The sequence below is a fragment of the Musca vetustissima genome, unplaced genomic scaffold (assembly GCF_032173495.1).
Source record: "Musca vetustissima isolate MV318-11 ecotype Yass unplaced genomic scaffold, APGP_CSIRO_Mvet_v1 utg57102, whole genome shotgun sequence".
NCBI classification, from domain to species: Eukaryota; Metazoa; Arthropoda; class Insecta; order Diptera; family Muscidae; genus Musca; species Musca vetustissima.
The window spans coordinates 2,184-21,266 of record NW_026881122.1 but is presented as its reverse complement, the minus strand read 5'-3'; positions in this window follow the sequence as shown (position 1 = coordinate 21,266).

The following is a 19,083-nucleotide window of genomic DNA, read 5'->3' as shown; positions in this document are numbered from 1 at the left end:
ATGTAGATATCGCCTATGAAAATGTTGTTGATTTAAAACGGCAGCCTCTGATGTTGAGATGTTTTACACGGGCTCAAGTGCTGATTTCTTGGCTAAAGAAGAATGTTGTTGTCGTTGTTGTGGTTGTTGCTTTATTTGTATTTCAATTTTACTTGCGGCTACTTGTCTTGTCTGTCAAGATTTGCGTTGTTGTCTTTTTTGTTGGTTCAGCTTGCCAGGTTTTGGTTTTTTGCTCATCTTAAGAAGAACAGAAGATGAACAACAAAAACAACAAAAAGCAAAACGCTGAAGTTGTTGTGATTTTAAATATTCAATATGTTTTATTTGGTGAATTAACAACAAAGAAACTGAAATGCAGTGGAATATTTTTTTTCGCTTCGTTTTTTCTACTTATTAAATTTGTTGGTTGTTAATTTACTTTTTGTTTTTATTTTTGTTGTTATTGCAGATGTCTCTCGCGCATTAGTTCCACTGACATAAATTTGTTTTAAATGAAACAAGTTTTTCATATGAACAACAACAACACCAGCATCAGCAATACAGACATGTTTTTTAAAAGTGTGTAGCAGATTCCACAAAAAATTTGAATTTCAAAGAAATCCACCAAAAATCCCCAAGTCACATTCAATCTCAATTTTGAGATGATAACAATAATAAAATTGTTATGTTTTAAATTGAAATGCGTTTTGAAATGAGTTTGAATATTCTTTGTTTAGCTTCTAGAAAAAATATTAGCTTCACAATCAATATATCATCAATCTGCTCCACAAAGAACGTGATCGAATTATGTTTTTTTTATCGTCAATATGTCATGTCAATTGATCACCTCAAGTAATTTAATTATCCGCGAAAGCTATTCCTAAAAACATCGATGTATGTATTAGTAAACAGACACTGAAGATAGAAAATTTTTGAGTATACCGAAAATGACAAGATACCTTTGTGTGGGGCTATGAAGAAATATGGACTTATACCGAAAATGTGTTATAATGGAGGTACCGTAATGCCAAAACATTCTTTAAAATCCACGCCTATTGATCTTCGATGCCATGGAAAAAATATTCTTTAAAATCCACGCCTATTGATCTTCGATGCCATGGAAAAAATATTCTTTAAAATCCACGCCTATTGATCTTCGATGCCATGGAAAAAATATTCTTTAAAAATCCACGCCTATTGATCTTCGATGCCATGGAAAAAATATTATTGATCTTCGATGCCATGGAAAAATATTCTTTAAAAATCACGCCTATTGATCTTCGATGGAAAAATATCCAAAAAATATTCTTTAAATCCAAAAAATATTCTTTAAAAATCCACGCCTATTGATCTTCGATGCCATATTCTTTAAAAATCCACGCCCATTGATCTTCGATGCCATGGAAAAAATATTCTTTAAAAATCCACGCCTATTGATCTTCGATGCCATGGAAAAAATATTCTTTAAAAATCCACGCCTATTGATCTTCGATGCCATGGAAAAAATATTCTTTAAAAATCCACGCCTATTGATCTTCGATGCCATGGAAAAAATATTCTTTAAAAATCCACGCCTATTGATCTTCGATGCCATGGAAAAAATATTCTTTAAAAATCCACGCCTATTGATCTTCGATGCCATGGAAAAAATATTCTTTAAAAATCCACGCCTATTGATCTTCGATGCCATGGAAAAAATATTCTTTAAAAATCCACGCCTATTGATCTTCGATGCCATGGAAAAAATATTCTTTAAAAATCCACGCCTATTGATCTTCGATGCCATGGAAAAAATATTCTTTAAAAATCCACGCCTATTGATCTTCGATGCCATGGAAAAAATATTCTTTAAAAATCCACGCCTATTGATCTTCGATGCCATGGAAAAAATATTCTTTAAAAATCCACGCCTATTGATCTTGGATGCCATGGAAAAAATATTCTTTAAAAATCCACGCCTATTGATCTTCGATGCCATGGAAAAAATATTCTTTAAAAATCCACGCCTATTGATCTTCGATGCCATGGAAAAAATATTCTTTAAAAATCCACGCCTATTGATCTTCGATGCCATGGAAAAAATATTCTTTAAAAATCCACGCCTATTGATCTTCGATGCCATGGAAAAAATATTCTTTAAAAATCCACGCCTATTGATCTTCGATGCCATGGAAAAAATATTCTTTAAAAATCCACGCCTATTGATCTTCGATGCCATGGAAAAATATTCTTTAAAAATCCACGCCTATTGATCTTCGATGCCATGGAAAAATATTCTATAAAAATCCACGCCTATTGATCTTCGATGCCATGGAAAAAATATTCTATAAAAATCCACGCCTATTGATCTTCGATGCCATGGAAAAGTCTTCTGATATGACTAGTAATTGTTTAGAGGAATACTTTTATTACTAATATTTTTCTCTGAGTGTATGCTAAGACCAAAGAAATATACCTTGTATTTGAATTAATGATGCGTTCATTTGATCTAATGGAAGATGATGCAGAAAAAAAACATTTTACAATTGAAACAATACAGACATTTAAATATTTATATGTTAGTAGGAAACAACTTTGTGTTTATGTAAATTATTGGTAGTTTTTTTTCTTAATTGGTAATATATGCAAATTATTCTTGTATTGCAATGTAAAAAAAAATCATAAATTTCACAAATCTTTAAAGAAGTTTGTAGTAAATATTTTTATATTCAATTAAATATAGATGTTTTTTTTCTAAGGCCAAACCCATTTTGCCCATCATGATTCTTGCAGTTTTCAGTGTGAGAAACTTTGTATTTAAAAAATAATAATTAATAAATTTAATTGTTCAAATTAAAAATTAATTACAACAGTGGTATGAGAAAATAACATTGGATAATTATAGTGAAATCATCACAATATGTTTATAGGGAAATCTGTTAAAGTCTAATTCAAAAAGTAGAATGGACGTCATTATTTAACAAAAGGTATTGCTTTGATTAAATAATGGCTTCCATTCTGTGTTTTGTGGAGAGTATACAGGAATTCGTTCTAAGGCCCAAATTTTATTTGACAATCACTTTTCAATATAAATTATTCTTTTGTGCGGCACAAAACAAACCCCAAATCTTGCTTTATTTTATTTTCAATGACTAGCAGTTTTTGAGTTCGTATTACCTTTCAATCAAAATACAAAAAAAAAAAAACAAATTTCAATGTGATTTAGAACTTCTTTATCATTTTGCGTTCTTTTTTTAATTTTTACCGAAACTAGAAATTGTTTAAAGTTAACTTTATGCAAATTGGCCCACAGGCGCGTGTAGATCATCTCAAATTTGCAAAATCATTAGTTTTAAAATTGTCACACGCCCATTAACAAGTGATAGCTGGATAAACAAGGTATATTCCACTAAGTTTTAAACATACAAAGTTATATTCTGCATAAAATTAAAAACTTATTGATTTATATTTTAAGGAACGCAAAATGACTCAATTTAGTTGACATTTCAATCAATTAACAAAATCTTCGCTTCTTTCTTCAAGAAAACTCGATAAGCGAGGATTTGTAAGGGACTCTCCATTTTTCGCAAGGACTAATCAGGGTGGAATTTTAAAGAATATATATATATATATATTGGATAGCAGACCAATAAGCGTGGATTTTTTAAAAATATTTTCTAGCAGACCAATAAACGTGGATTTGTAAGGAATATTTTTTTCAAGGACTAGCAGATTAATAAGCGTGAATTTTAAATTTTTTCAAGGATTAACAGACCAAGAAGCGTGAATTTTGAAAGAATATTTTCTTAAGGACTAGCAGACCAAAAAAACTAACAAGCGTGGATTTTTAAAGATTTTTTCAAGGACTGGCACACAAATAAGCGTGGGTTTTTAAAGAATATTTTCTCAAGGACTAGCAGACCAATAAGCGTGGATTTTTAAGAATATTTTTTCAAGGACTAGCAGACCAACAAACTTGGATTTTTAAACATTTTTTTCAAGGAATAGCAGACCAAAAAGAGTGGATTTTTAAAGAAAAAAATTCAAGGACTAGCAGACCAATAAGCGTGGATTTTCAAAGAATTTTTTTTCAAGGACTAGAATATCAATAAGCGTGGATTTTTAAAGAATATTTTTTCAATGCCTAGCATACCAACAAACGTGGATTTTTAAAGAATATTTTTTCAAGGACTAGCAGACCAAGAAGCTTGGATTTTTAGAGAATATTTTTACAAGAACTAGCACACCAATAAGTGTGGATTTTTAAAGTATATTTTTTCAAGGAATAGCAAACCAATAAGAAGGGATTTTTAAATATTTTTCCAATAGGCATGGTTTTAAAAAATATTTCTTATTTTGTTTTTGCACATAGCAGTGAGAAATGTATTGTAGTTGTCTGCAAATGCCTTGTTGACCACGAAGTCAGGCGCCAACGAAACGAACTTCTCATTGGGGTCGTATCGCTGGTAACGTAAGAACATCGAATTGTCACAAGAGACATTTGGGTTTGAAAGGTTTTTTGTAAAGAAGCTATTAATAGCTTCTGGGGAGAATATCCCAACAAAAAACTAAGGGAACTGATGAGGATCAGTGGCGAGATCCGAAACTATAGTCTTCCCTGCCTTACCCCTCGGCGCACAATGCCATACATTCCCCACTAATAAATACTTGTTTTTTATAAAAACAAAAAACTGGGATTAAGCCTGACTATTTTGCAAAAACAAAATACAAATGGTATCCCAAATAACCCGCCAACACTACTGAAAATTTTTCTTAAATAATCATGGATTAAACAAATATATCTTAAATATTCGTGGATTAAAAAATATTTTCTCAGTAAAAAAGAATAAAAATATTTCTTTCAATAAGCGTGGAATAAATAAAATCTGTAAGCGTGGATTTAAAAATAATATGTTTAACCTGGACCTGGATTTTCAAGAGAATTTTTCAAGGTCTAAGAGTGAATTTATAAAAACTACATTCCCAAAGCAGTATTATTATCCCTTGAGAAAATATGTGTAAAAGATCACGATTATTGAGGAGGTGGTTCTTTGAGAAAATATTTTTAAAAAAAGTCACGCTTATTGTTCTGATAGTCCTTTGGGAAAATACTTAAAATGACGCACTTGTTCAGCTGGAAGTCATTAACAAATATATGTATAATATTTTAACATTTAAATTCTAATAATTCTATCGCATACGACAACTGACCAAAACAGCAGCTCAGAATGTATGAACGATTGACCGACCAGCCAGCCAGCATTATGCAAAAGAATATTTCATATGCGAATGACGGTCGGTCAGTGGATTAATGGGCTACAGAATTAATTGAGTGGAAACGAAATGCGAATAGTCCATTGGGGTAAACAGGAAAAAGGAAATGTTAACACACCAAACCAAAGCAAAGACAACATGTTTGTGGTTGGTTGACTGACTGTCCAGTCAGTCGGTTGGGCGATTGCTCGGTTGGTTGATATTTAAGGTTGTTGAGTTGTTTCGTTGACAGCTTAGAATTTGAATATTTGAAAGCTTACAAATTTCATAGACAGACAGGTTGGCGGCGACCTTGGTTCACAAATAAAATATATTTGTCGTTTATATCTACATGTGTTGTATTTTTATTGCAATTATTTGAGAGTTATTTTAGAATGTGTGTTTTTTTATTTAGTTTAGAAATGATGACAATAAAATATAGTATTTTGTCACCTATTTAGGTGAAAAGTAGTTAACTGTGCAGGTAGTTATAAATGGAGAGATTATATTTTCGCATTCATGGTCAAATTCCATTTTATAATAACTGTAGAAAATATTTTATATAAATTTTAAAATGAATTTTTAAATGTATTTAAAAAGACTATAAGGACAGTAGGAGTGGAGTTTTATACCCTACATAACTATGTTTTTAGGGTATTATAGGCTTTTGAAGCACCAACGCGCCTCGAAATATTAGTCCATAGAATTTTAAAAATATTTTTAAAAGAACCTTCTGACCAATAGACGTAGTTTTTTTAAAAATATTTTTGGAAGGACCTTTAGGCCAATAGTCGTCGATTTTAACGAATGTTTTTGGAAGGACCGATTTTTAACGAATATTTTTGGAAAACCCTTCAGACCAATAGGCGTGGATTTTTACAGAATATTTTTGGAAAAACCTTCAGACAAATAGGCGTGCATTATTAAAGAATGTTCTTGGCAGAGCCTTCCGATCAATAGTCGTGGGTTTTTTTATGTTTTTTTAAAGAATGTTTTTGGCAGAGCCTTCCGAACAATAGGCGTGGATTTTTACATAATATTTTTGGAAAAACCTTCGGACAAATAGGCGTGGATTATTTAAGAATGTTTTTGGCAGAGCCTTCCGATCAATAGTCGTGGATTTTTTTAAAGAATGTTTTTGGCAGAGCCTTCCGTTTAGTATGCTTGGATTTTTTAAATAATGTTTTTGGCAGAGCCTTCCGAACAATAGGCGTGGATTTTTAAAAGGATTTTTTGGCAAAGCCTTCCGATCAATAGTCGTGGATTTGTTTAAAGAATGTTTTGGCAGAGGCATGGATTTTTAAAGAATTTTTTTGGCAGAGCCTTCCGATCAATAGGCGTGGATTTTTTTAAAGTTTTTTTTTAAAGTGGATTTTGTAAAGAATATTTTTGGAGAGATTTTGGAAAAATATTTGTATGTTTTTTATACAGAATATTTGTGTTTTAATATTTTTGGGAAAACTTAAAAACAAAAGGTCTAGAATTTTTATTAAAACATATTTTTGGAAAAAGCGCCATAACAAATAGCCTGTATTCAATTTAATATTGTTTAAAGAATGTTTTGGCAGAGGCGTGGATTTTTTTAAAGGATGTTTTTGGCAGAGTCTTCCGATCAATATGTTTGGATTTTTTAAAGAATGTTTTTTGCAGAGAGCCTTCCGATCAATAGGCGATGATTTTTTAAAGTTTATTTTAAAGTGGATTTTGTATATTTTTAGAGAAACTGTCACAATCATATGCTTGGATTTTTTAAGATCCTTGACAACTATATTCGGGGACTTATTTTTTGGAAGCAATATCTTTCAGTCTGTGCGTTAAGTCTTCACTATACAAATTAAGTTTTACATAAGTTTTCACTGGACTCTTTAATGACTTATTTGGTCTATGACCTCTTAGGCCCAACTCAGGCAAAAAAAAACGCATTGAAAAAACCAAATAAAAGGCTATTTCATACCGACTATAACTGATGCTGATGAATGGGTGCAATGTTGAAACACTTATGACAACATTTGTCCAAGTCATGGAGTTCAAATGTTATGGCGTTAACGCCATGCTGCCCTGTCATTAAACACGAAAACAAAAACTGTTTAATTTACATGTTGGGTTTTTTTGTTTTCGTTTTTCTTTTATGCACCATTATGTGCCGTTTTCTCCATCCGTCAGATACGCAATGACGGGATATAATGACAAGTAATGTAAGTAATGAAAAATACACCGATTTTTTAGCGGAAATCATATTAAAGGAAATTGAAGACGTGTTTTTTTAATTTCAGAATTGGAGCTTAGATAACTTTTGAAAATAATTCAACTAAATTCCTTAAAATATTTGTTATCTTAATTTGCATTTTAAGTGACAACATACGTTTCTGCAAAAGATGCGTATCTGGTGGCTTCACTCAATTGTTTCAACATTCAACATAAATGTTTTACATCGTTTTGTTTGCTGCAAGATGACTGGACTGTTGATTGTAGATTACATTTCTGTAGACCGCTGCTTGCCATACAAAAAAATAAATCGAAAGAAAATGACGATGATTTTAACTTTCATTTTATTTCCATTCAGGAAATGCAAATTACAATTTGACATTATGATGTCAGATAACATTTCATTAAAATCCAAACAAAAAGCATACAACCATTAATGAATGGAGCAATATGCAAGCAAAGTGAATTTAATGAAAGTGAATTAAATAAATGTGTGGGTTTGTTGCTTAAGTCTTTTGTTTATGTACATAAATTGTATTAAAAAGTAGTTATATTTATTTTGTTATAAAATATTTTCAAAGTCGTGGATTTTTAAAGAATATTTTTCCAAGACATGCCAGGCCAATGGTCGTGGATTTTTAAAGAATATTTTTCCAAGACATGCCAGGCCAATAGGCGTGGATTTTTTAAGAATATTTTTCCAAGACATGCCTGACCAATAGGCGTGGATTTTTAAAGAATATTTTTTCGAAGGCATCAAAGACCAATAGGCGTGGATTTTTAAAGAATATTTTTTCGAAGGCATCAAAGACCAATAGGCGTGGATTTTTAAAGAATATTTTTTCGAAGGCATCAAAGACCAATAGGCGTGGATTTTTAAAGAATATTTTTTCGAAGGCATCAAAGACCAATACGCGTGGATTTTTAAAGAATATTTTTTCGAAGGCATCAAAGACCAATAGGCGTGGATTTTTAAAGAATATTTTTTCGAAGGCATCAAAGACCAATAGGCGTGGATTTTTAAAGAATATTTTTTCGAAGGCATCAAAGACCAATAGGCGTGGATTTTTAAAGAATATTTTTTCGAAGGCATCAAAGACCAATAGGCGTGGATTTTTAAAGAATATTTTTTCGAAGGCATCAAAGACCAATAGGCGTGGATTTTTAAAGAATATTTTTTCGAAGGCATCAAAGACCAATAGGCGTGGATTTTTAAAGAATATTTTTTCGAAAGCATCAAAGACCAATAGGCGTGGATTTTTAAAGAATATTTTTTCGAAGGCATCAAAGACCAATAGGCGTGGATTTTTAAAGAATATTTTTTCGAAGGCATCAAAGACCAATAGGCGTGGATTTTTAAAGAATATTTTTTCGAAAGCATCAAAGACCAATAGGCGTGGATTTTTAAAGAATATTTTTTCGAAGGCATCAAAGACCAATAGGCGTGGATTTTTAAAGAATATTTTTTCGAAGGCATCAAAGACCAATAGGCGTGGATTTTTAAAGAATATTTTTCGAAGCAGGTTTTAAGTTTTTAATATTATTTTGAAACCAGTTTGAGATTCTTCTAAATACTATGTCAAACGATTGGTACCAAACAACTGACAATTGCTTGTAATGACAACTTTTTGTTTACTTTTGTGGTTATATTTAAACGAATGTTAACTTTCGAACATTGGCGGTGTTGTTGGTTAGCGGGTGGAAGGTACACAGACAATAGCTTGAAATTGTAATTAATTGCAAACATGACATGAAGCTGTGGTTACGGCGTGGATGAAGATGTGGATAATGATGTTGTTGGTTTTGTCTGCTGGTGGCGATGGTGTTGGTTGTAGGTAAATGTTGGGCACTCGAAGTATTTAGAGATTTTATACGGATGACCATGTTTCAGCTATTGATTGAATGAATCGACAAAAGCAATAACAACAAGAAGAATGTACAACCAGCTGGATGTTTACCGCTCTAATAGTCAAATTGACTTATTGACGATGGATAAATTATGTTTTTTTGTTCGTATCTACGAGTTGTTATTGTCGATACTACGGTAGTTAGTCGGTCTATGAATGGCTTTTAGTTGTTAGCGGTTCTAAGATGTTAGCTGGCCAGTGTCCGTCTGTCCGCCCGTTTGGAGTGGATCTATTGATTGTTTGCTTGAATTTTACGGTAATGACTGTATGCGAGTACTTTGGTGGTGTTTGCGGTTTACGATTATGCAAATATTTGAAATGATATATTGAAATAAAAATACAGCATGCAGTTAACAACCATACAATCTATAAGAAGATGAAAACACAATCAGCAATCATAAACGTCCTTGACTTGCCAAAAAGTGAAGATGTATTGTCGGATTTATGAAAAAAATAAAATATTAGAATCTTCGCATACCACGCAGATAGAAAGTGATAGTGAACATTCGGAATACACTTTTTAAATCAACAATAATTAAATTAATTTTATATATAGATAAAACTGTCTAAGCATTATTTATTGTATAGAAAAAAATCGTTAATCCCTGAGGACAAAAAGCGTGCATTTTAGAAGAATAAGACACAAATTAAATTTAAAAAGAAGACATGTCACCTTCAAAAAGTATGTCAAAATCGCCTAAAATACCATCTGGATCAATAAATTGTCTTTAATAGCCTTTAATACTAGCTAAAAGGTTATATAACGAAAATTGCAATATCCAGACTGCTTAACTATCACAATGGAACTCGTCAGGTCGTAGCAGACCTCTTTTTATACCCTCCACCATCGTATGGAGGGTATATTAGTTTTGTATTTCCGTTTGTAACGCATCGAAATAATCATTTCCCACTCTATAAAATATATATTATTGACCAGCAAAAAAATTATATGACGATTTAAGCAAATTATAAATATATGTAATTTTTTTCGTATAGCCCTCATATAGGTTCATTTTTTTCTGGTAGTCCCCATATAACGGTAACCTCAAATTTTCGGTATTTTGGGGGTTCTGATCGTATTTTTCGAGCGAATTGGCTATAATTTAGTACTTCGAGTTGTTATTGGGTAGAAAATCTCTCCACTAAAAATTATAAATAAAGGTCCATTTTTTCGGGTAGCCCCCATATAAGGGTACCTCCCGAATTTTCTGTATTTCGGGGTTCTTGAGCGCGCTTTTCAACCGAATTCGCTGCAATTTGGTTTTTTGTAGTCACATGTGTTAACAAACATCCCTCCCAAAAATTATTAATATTCGTCCCCTTTTAAGGGTTGTCCCAATATAACCCCCTTTTTATATTAAAAAGTTATTATAAGTTATTGAAACTTGAAATTTGTATTTCATGTATGTCGGCAGGATTCAGGCATCTCCGCCATACAATGATAATTCCTGAAGGGAAGAATTGAGATACATAACTAAAATATTGGATTCCAAATTTATATATATCGGTCAGTAATTAGGCCCTCATATATTGATAACCCCAAATATTCGCTAATCCCTACACTATGTAATCAATATTGGTTCCCCTTTAGTCATAGCCTCATATAACATTGCAGTCTAAATTGCAGTAGTTTGAAGATTTTATACTCTACCATGCGTTATTAGTATCAGTCCACGCTTTGGGGTTTTCAGATTTTAGGAAAAATCTCCATTAACAAAATTACTGAAATTTTTATTTGGTATACATAATGGTGTACATAAATCCGTTTGTAGAATTATCGGTATAGGTTCACTTTTTGGTATTTTCCCTATATTTTCATTTCAAGTATCTGTCAGTATACCTATGGTGGAGGGTATCCAAAGTTCGCCCCGGCCGAACTTAACGCTTTCTTCAGGTGTTAACCCTTAAAACAGAACTACTGAATTTGATCTAACACGCATAGAGTTATTTAAATCGCATCCGCTCTTTCATAGGTTAAAATTGAAAACCTTCACAGGTTTTCAAAACTCAGTAGATAGACCACATAATTTACAACTCCCGGGAACTGATTTTCTTAAAAAAATGAATTGTCTCTCGATCTCAATGTTTATCCCTCCGCCATAGTATGGAAGGTATATTAATTTTGTTATATATATATATATATATATATATATTCTTGATCAGCGTAAAATTCTATGTCGATTTTGCCTTGTCCGTATGTCTGTTGTAATTACTCTAGCCTTCGAAGATTGGCTATATCGGCTCACGTTAAGGCATAGCTCCCATTTACGGATACCCCCAATTTTCGGTATTTTGGGGTTCTTGAGTTCGTTTTTCAACAGAATTCGCTGAAATTTGGTAGATTGTGTTCTTATAGGGTACCAAATTTTTGAGAGCATTTTTCCAACCGAATTTTTTCAGGTTGTCCCAATATAAGAACATCAATTGCAGTTTTTTGGTGATTTTATACACATGTTCCACCCTACCATGCATCGTCAAAATCGGTCTACATTTGGGAGTATTGCGATTTTAACACAAAATTCCATAAACAATTTCTGAAATTTGTGTTTGGTGTACATTATGGTACAATCGTTGATATCGTTATACTTGTTGGTATGTTTCCTACATGTTTATACCTATAGTGGAATGTATCCAAAGTTCGGCCCGGCCGAACTTAACGCCTTTTCACCTGTTTTCTATATATCCGAGTCTGACAAAGAAGCAACTCGCAATTAAAGGTCTACGTAATCACACCACACCAAATAATTATTTCTCCGTATCGGTAATTGACCAAACCCTATCAAAGAAGAAAATGTTACAGTTGCAGGAAAGGATTGTGTTTACCCAGAATTTTTTCAGCACAATAGTCCTCATTAAGAATATTCTTCACTCGGCGTATTTATTGGTACTCTCTAGTCTTATAATTGGACTATTCAGAATTATTTTTCTTCCAATACTGGCTTGTTTCTTAGCATCAATTTTTTGTTCCTAATAAAATCCCTTGACCACTTCAGGCCCTACTTTTTATTGTAAAATATTCATTCTCAGGATTCATAATAGTTTGTCTTCAACAATTTTATCCAATGGGAAAAATGAAAACGCACAATTTGTCTATGATATCTCAAGACTATTTTTAACAGAAAACCAGTAAGTATACAAGAGAGGCTCCTAATTTTTTTATTTTAGAATTTTTGAAGAACCAATCCATACACATATCATTCTGTAATACAGCAAAAATGTATTTCAATCGGTCATGCTAATCCATTTATATGAATCGGATTGATTCATCCATCAATCCATTTATATGAATCGGATTTGATCCATTTATATGAATCGTAAAGAAATACTATTCGGTATGCTGCAATACAGACGTACTGGGAAATATGTGGGTCTTTGGAGCTTGGCGGTCGATTCGTCTCGCTTTGGTCCTCATCTTGCGGTGCTTTCTTTATAATAGATTATTCTCAAAAGAAATTTCGAGGCGCCAATTAAAATATAATAGTCCATTATAATTCAGTTTAAATAATTAAAAATGTCGTTTTAATGATCAAATTCATCTAAACATAATCGTCATCCAAACCGATGCTGTTGTTGTAGTTGTTCATCTTCATTATGTGATGTTAATCATTTGTACTACGGAGAGATACAAAAAAAAATATGACGATGATTATGATTATGACGCTGATGAACTCTCGTGTCATTTTTCCATAATTTTGTGTTGTATTCATTTTCAAGGTCAATTCGATTGTTTCGAATTTGTGTCTGTATGTCAAAGAAGCAGATGAAGCGTTCGTCTTTGTTGGATTTCTTTTTTGGAAATCTCACTTCAACAAGGTGGAGAGTTTAATATGCTACTGACGTCGCAGCGCGTTTGGGCATAATTAATTTAATAGTCAAACACCGCAACCACCTCTTGGATTGACAGCAAGCCAATTGAAAATGAAACCCAAAAGCCGAAATAAAAATCTCATCGAAATGAACTTGAAATTGGAAATTGACTAACAACGGCTGCCTGTTTCAAAGAAACATCAATGACTATGCTGGTGATCACGACAATGATGATGATTTTGATGTGAAAGTACTCATCCAAGTGATGGCAGCTGACTGCAAAGAAGTCAATGTCACCGCCATCAGATTATTTTTTGCAAACAACAAATTCAATGTAGCAACAATTCAAGAATTTCAGTTTTTTCTATTGTTGTTGTTTGCTGTATAAATTATTGTTCATTATTTTAATCATAAACATATGCGATAATAGATTTGACATCAAAACGGAGTTTTTATTGTTTTCATTTCAGTTTGCAAAAAAATATATTTTTATTATAATTTTTTGTTTTCTATTTGTCACATTTATTATTTGTGTCGTCAGATTTTTTCTCCGGCCGCTAATCATCATCCAATCCCATTGTCTCAAATTATGTGATAATAATTTGACAAGTATGTGTTTCGAAATGAGGGCTCGTCTTCCATAGAATATTAATTAAGAAAAAAAAACAATGCGTGTGTGATTTTCTATAACGTCAGATCATTTTTTTGCATAAAATATGAATTATTAATTTCAATAAACTATGCTAAATTTGCTAAATGATATGAGTAGATCATCAATGAAAAAATATGTTTTATAATCCACACTTTGTTGAATTGTGGAAAAAACATACGAATAAGACCCATACTTAATATTCTTATTTCCTCCCAGAATACGAAAATCCATTCTTTGTCAGAATAGGAGAGGAATATTTTTTTAAGTTTACAGTTTGATAGTTCTCGAAAAACATATTAAGAAAAACAATTTGAATGTTCCCTAAAAATGTTTTTATAAAATTCGCTGTCCAAATATTCTGAACTAAAACATATCTAACCAGTAAGGAAAGTAGTAAAGTTGGATATGATACCTTTCACCACTTTGGGTATATTCAACAGATGAATCCTAACAGACGTCGCATTTTTAAAGGACCAGTAAAATGAAATTGGATCCATAAACATGTCATTCTGCAACCAATACTAAATTTTTCATTTGGTCAGATATAGAAGCTATATCTAAATCTGAACCGATTTCAGGAAACTTAACATCATTTTAGACCTAATTCAGTACCTCATGCAAAATTTCGTGAAAATCGAAAGATATATAGGGACTTTGGTACACCATTTACTTTAAATCGGACGAAAATATATATGGGAGCTATATCTAAATCTGAGCCGATTCAGGAAACTTAACACACATCATTCTAGACCTAATTCATTATGCTGTGCCAAATTTCGTGCAAATCAAAAGATATATAGGGACTTTGGTGCACCATTTACAATAAATAGGGTTCGTCCTTGGGCCAAATATGTGACATATGCCAAATTTTATCCAAATCGGATCGTAAATGCGACCTGTACTTTGATCACAAAAATACATGGACGGAGGAACAGACGAACATGCGTAAATCGACTCAGAAAGTGATTCTATGCATATTCTCAAAAGGAATCATGTTTTTTTAACTGAGTATTTTTAATTTTTTTACACGATTTTATTCCATTTAGCACGATTTAAAATTTTATGTACTTAAATTTTTTTGTCAAATTTAATTTTTGCGATGTATGTTCATATGATTAAAGATTTAAGTGAATTCCCCTTTAGCGCGTACAAACAATGTTTACTGGTCAAATCAAATGTGAATAGCACTAATTTAGGGGAATTCCCTTTTTTACACGGTTTCTTCTGGAACCAATCTACCGTGTAAAAACAGACATAGGTGTACTGCAAAAATATCCTTCCGCCCTCTAAGAACCCATTTTATACCCTCAGCCTTATGGCTAATAGTGTATTAAAGGGTATAGATACGGTGAAAATGTGCCTCATCGAAATATTGGTTTTAGACCACATGTTTCTTTGGACCACACCCGTTTCAGAAAATCTGGAGTCGATTTACACATGTCCGTACGTCCGTTGTCTGTCTGGCTGGCTGGTGCGGACAATAACTCTCGAAGGGAATAATCGATTTCATTCAAACTTTGCACATTTTGATATTTCTGGCAAACTTAGTTTAAGTAAAAAAAAAAATATCTTCAAATATGTTTTTCAACATCAAGAAGTCGACATATCAAATTACAGACTATTCGGGTGGAAATGCAGTTAAACATTAAAAATACCGACTACTGCCCGGAATCTTCATAGAAAAAAACACACAACAAAACAACAGATATTCAGGTTTGAAAAATTAGCTAGGTCATTAAACATATCTAAATTTTGTAAGGAAGTTGTTTACTACCAAGATCATGGTATGCCAAATCATAGGCACTTCATATCGCAAAAATATAGTCACTTCAGTTGGAAATATCGAACTATATTTATACCCTACACAACTATGTTGTCAGGGTATTATAGCTTTGTGCAGCCCCAAAAGTTTGTAACGCCGCGAAATACTGGTCCTAGACCCACCTTTAAGTATACCGATCGTCATATCTCGACTAGCTGAGTCGATCTAGACATGTGTGTCCGTCCGTCCGTCTGTCCATTATAATTTGTAAACACGATACAGGCCACAGTTATGGACCAATCTTCACGAAATTTTGCATGTAGGATGGGTTCTGGCCAATGAAGACCCCTATTGTTTTTGGGAAATGTCGGTTAATATTTAGGGGATGAAATGGACCAAATACTAAATTTTTGTCGGTTTTTCTGGTCGCTCCACAGGCCGCAATAATGGCCCGAATATCGTGAAATTTTGCATGGAGAAGGGGGTCGGGCCAAAGAATAAGCATGCCTGTTTTGATAAAGATCGGTCAATATTTATCGGGTCAAATGGACCCTGACTTTTGTGTGAAAAATGACAAAATTTGTATTCTATAGCGTATATATTTACCCCTGAAGGACATAGACCCGAAAAGTTGATATTATATCCAAGAGGAGTGGTTGACCTTTAAATTAAGACCAATTATATTGTTGCATGTGCTCTGATGTGGGAGTTACACCTAAATATTTACAGGTATCTCCGTATTTGTATGTTTTTTAGTAACCCATTATCACTCTAGAGAGCCGAACATAGCGCTGATCGCTTTGAAATGTTTCATGAGGTTCCAGTTGTGGTCAAGGGCAACGCCTATAATTTCGGTGATGATCAGATAATAATTTTGGAATGAAGTGGACCGAAAACTTAATTTTTTGTGTTATTTTCGAGTCGATCTACAACAACACAACCCACGGTGAAGGCAATCTGGACAATAACTGTACTGAATACTCGTAATATTCGGAAAATATGTCAGTGTGAGGAAGAGGTGCTGTTTACCTCTAATCGGGCAAGAGTGTGCAAATATCACGAAATATTGCCCAGGCTCGGAATACACATCCGTAGAAAAATTGAGTTCAGTGGTAGTTGTGTAGGGTATCGTATGGTCGGCCCCGTCCGACTATACTGCTCCGTTCACTGTTTATAATATTAGGTTGGAAAAAAAAAGAAATCCATTATTTATTTACTATTTTTTGTGTAAATGGTTTAAAACAGATATGGTAGATTTTTATGGTCCTGGGCGATGTTACGACTGCCGGTCAACTTCAATAATTTCTCCGATTTTATCGACATTTTCGACCTGTGCGAGGTGCATCTTTAAAATCAAAAATTCCTAAACGGAATCTACGAAACCAAAATTGCACATAATTGGTTGTTACAGTATCGATACTTCACGAGAAACCCATCAGTACAGCCTTCTGCCGAAAATAATAATGGATTTATTTTCCCCAACTTAATATTTGGTAAGAATGTCAACTTGATTGAAAATTGGGAAATACTATTATATGACGAATGTAACTGATCAGGAACCGCTAACAAGGAACCGCAATTTTCTAACATATTCCTTTAAACCCAAGCGTATTGGTATGCAATTCCTACCAAAAAATATTCTTTCATAATTCACGTGTATTTTTCTTCTATTTCTAACTTCATTTAGCGCCATCGTTCTTCCTAAAGAACACCAAAATTGGCAATAACGCTGCGAGGAAATAACCGTTGTAACATAGTGTAGGTCTTTAATAGTGTCTACCTGTTGCAAATTAGTCTTGAATTGTATCTACAAATTACTATTTAATGGATTTTCACATTATCGCCATGGAATAACCCATACCTCTCACGAGCAACAGAAAATCATTTGGCTGTAATATTGAGCCATGTTAATTAACAGTGAACATATGTTTTCTATTATACGAGTCGGACAGCAAGCAACGTCTGACTGTTGTGGGTGTGAGTACAACACATACGGCTGTCATATGTTAACATACAATGTGAGATATCTCACACAGAGTGAGTGTAACGATCGATCCATAAAAATGAAGTGAGAGTAAAATATTACAGTAATGTCAGAACGATGAATGGTAACAACACGTCTGAAAAGAAAATATCTTATGAGGGGTATTTTATAGCTCTCAAAACTAAATGTAATTGACTTTTTATTTTTGTAGATAAGATACATTTAAATGTTATGTGTTGACACCAATTAACATTTGGCAAGTTATTACGTTTGCAACAATCCAAAATATTCGTCGGGTACACCATAAAGAATTTATATTCTTAATGAAAATCGTTTATATGTTTCTTCGATTTGGTCATGTCCGCCTGTAGGTCTTTTTAAATCACGAGCTAATAGCATAGATAGACGACAGCCTTAATTTGCATTAATAGCCTTAATTCAAATTAACTTGTACATTATCCTCATTTTTATGTGTTGTTAATGCACAAAATCAAACTGAATTTATACTGAATTAAGCAATTTCAATATGGCAATGGTGTAGAAAATAAATTGATTGTTGTCAAATTTGTTTACGTTTACGAAAACAAAAATTAAAAATAAAGGCAAAATTCAAAATTTCTTCAAATTTGGAGCTGTTTTATCTTCATTATAGCTGTTAGTTTTCCTTCCTGCCATGTATCAATTTCAAAAAGATGTAATCCTAAAAAATATTGTCAAGAAATGTCAATATTTTCTTCCTACACACAGACAAACAATAGTTTTGAAACAAAAAATTGGTTCATAAATGCAGAAACTCTCGTCTGTCAGGGGTAAATTTTAATTCAAATTAAGAACTTTTTAATGCAAATTAAGGCTGTCGTCTGTCTATGGTATAAGATAGAGCTTTGCACACGTATTGTTTTGACTCAACCCCCTATATAAAGGTCCCGCCCATTTCGGTCTTTTAAAGGTTTTAGTGATTTTATTTTGGTATTCTGGCATTTCGGAGTTTGTTGTGATCTATTTACACCTGGTGTGTTTTATGATTGATGAAATATAATAAAATATTATAAGCCAAAGATTCTGTCGGAAGACCTCGAATTTTTTCCAAAACATTCTATTTTTTTCAAAATATCCAATATAGCCGCATTAAAGGCTGAATCGGTTCCTAAAAAATTACGCTAACGATTAGCAGGTCCTCTAAAACTTCATTTTAGATGCGAATCTAGTTCGAAAGTAAGTGCAAAATATTGTATCACTCGGTCAAACGCAGATTTTTTTGGAAATCGAATGAAACTATGTACGAGGCTTTCATTTGTCCTCAAATATTTTCCTTCTGAACAGAGACACAAAACCCTGTACCACTGTGTGAAACAATTTTCTAAGAGTGAAGAGTTCATTGACATTCGAATTGGATTCGATTTCCATATTTAAATCCAATTTACTACATATATTATGTGATTTCTTCCCCCATTAAAATTTAAAAAATATATTGACAACACTGATCTGTTAAAATCGTGTTGTTGTTGCTTCGTCGTTTACATTCGAAATACTTAGTTTGAGATTGAGTATCTAT